The sequence below is a fragment of the Lactuca sativa genome, chromosome 5 (assembly GCF_002870075.4).
Source record: "Lactuca sativa cultivar Salinas chromosome 5, Lsat_Salinas_v11, whole genome shotgun sequence".
Taxonomy (NCBI): Eukaryota; Viridiplantae; Streptophyta; class Magnoliopsida; order Asterales; family Asteraceae; genus Lactuca; species Lactuca sativa.
In genome coordinates, this window is record NC_056627.2 from 76,982,371 (window position 1) to 76,984,671 (window position 2,301).

Consider the following 2,301-nt stretch of genomic DNA (forward strand, 5'->3'; position numbering starts at 1 on the left):
GCAACATTCATCCCGTCTTCCACGTCTCGAATCTTAAAAAGTGTTTATCCAACGAAACCCTTATGATCCCTCTTGATGAGATAGAGATCAACGAGAACCTTAACTTCATGGAAGAACCAGTTGAAATCATGGATCGTGAAAACAAACGAACGAAACAAAGTCGCATACCAATAGTGAAGGTCTGCTGGAATGCCAAGTGGGGACCTGAATTCACTTGGGAACGCGAAGATCAAATGAAACAGAAACATCCTCATCTTTTTCCAAGTCCATGATTTGTACTCTATGTTTGAATTTCAGGATGAAATTCCCTCTAACGAGGGGATGATGTGACAATCCGAACCTTTTTCCGTTACCATTAGCCGATTTCCGTTAATAAAATTGAATTTTATTGAGTCCCGTCAGGTTCCTTTGGTTTGGAAAATCATTTTGTTATATGATTGAACTTTATTTAAGATTCGGGACCAAAACCACATGAAATTTCGAGTTTTCCTTCGAAAAAACAACAGTTCACGGCCTGACCGGAGTTCATGACCGTAAACCCATTTACGGTCGTAAACCTGTTTACTGTCAGTGCCAGGTGGCCCCCACCACCGACCATACCCCCAGACTATATATACGGGACCCCACCTTCATTTGAACCTTCTTGGCCGAAAACTCTCTCATTCTCTCTCTCTCTCTCTCTCTCTCTCTCTCTGCCTCTTGACCGTAAACCCCAAAACACCCTCATTTCTTCCGAAAATCATCAAGAAATCACCTTTGGAGGTTGTTTTGGAGTGAATCCAACATCCTTGTTCTTGAGTTTACGGCCATACACTCTTCAAATCTTCAAAGACCGCAAACTGTTCACAGCCGTAAACTCTTCAAGAGGTTGTTCACGACCGTAAACTCCTTTTCACGGCCGCAAACTCCTTCACACCGTGAATCATGGCCGCGAACCCACTTTTCCACCTCGATCGAGTCTTGGTAACATTGCTAAACCAATAAAAAGTGTTTTCCCAACACTATAATAAATGGTTTCGCTAATAAAATACAATTATGTAATTAATTGTTGATTATGATCACGTTAAGTGTCGTGTACATCAACCCGAGGGTTTTCATTTCTAGTTTCATTGTTCAACATTCCATGCAACCAACAGTGAGTTCATACCCCTAAACTTTCATGGTTTTTAAATGTTTTCAGGAGGAGAATATAAGACAAACAAAAATGATTTTGTGAACTAAAACAAAAGAAATTCAACAAGTTTATAACTCATGCAATTGATCACTACAAGAAAAAAGGCCTTTTACGACGCTCATTGCGCGTCGTAAAACGCTCAGACGACGCGCAAATGCGTGTCAAGGAAGGCCCTGTCATAAAGAGAGACGACGCGCTTTTGCGCGTCGTCTATAGACGACGCGCATTTACGACGCGCATTTACGACGCGCATTTACGACGCGCGGTTACGACACGCAATGCGTATCAAGGAAGGCCCTGTCATAAAGGAAGACGACACGCATTCGCGTGTCGTAACCTTACGACGCGCGTGTTAATGACACGCAATGCGTATCAAGAAAGCCCCTGTCAAGAAAGGCCATGTCATAAATGAAGATGACACACATTTTTGCGTATCGTAATTTTAAATGTTTAAAAAAATATTTTTTTATAGATTTACTAATTTTCAAATTAAATTTGCATTTAATGCATCATAATAGAAAATAAAATATCATATACAAAAAATATGATCCATTTCATAAAATTTAATGTCATACAAAAATAGAATCCATTGCATAATATTTTATTACAAATTTGACATTTTTTTGTTTCCGTACTTTGACAATTTGTGCTGCTGCTGATTCCGGAGCCAATCCGCGACTGCATTCCAGAGCTGATTCAGTGGAAAGAGTATCCCAGACTCCATCACTTGAAATTACAAGCCGCCCACAAGCAGAAGATAGCTGAAGATCATGAATAAATAAAATTTGTTAATAAAAAGAGGAATAAATTGAGTTTAATTACTAAACACCAACATTCAAACCAATTAATGAAAGTTAAAGCATCTAAATAATATAGCATGGGATGCAAATATATCATGCATCGTACAAACAATGAAGATTTTTAGTTTCTGGAAGATTATTGACATCATTGGGATTAAGAGTTTTCTTTGCTTATTCGTTGCACCTCATATGTTTCCATCACATTTGAAGGATTATAATGCTACATAGCTCTATTAAAGATGCTACAATATCTCTCTATTGTTATGCATGAAATCAAGACATATGATCTTCTAATACTAGAAAACAAGAGCTATTCGGAATAATAAA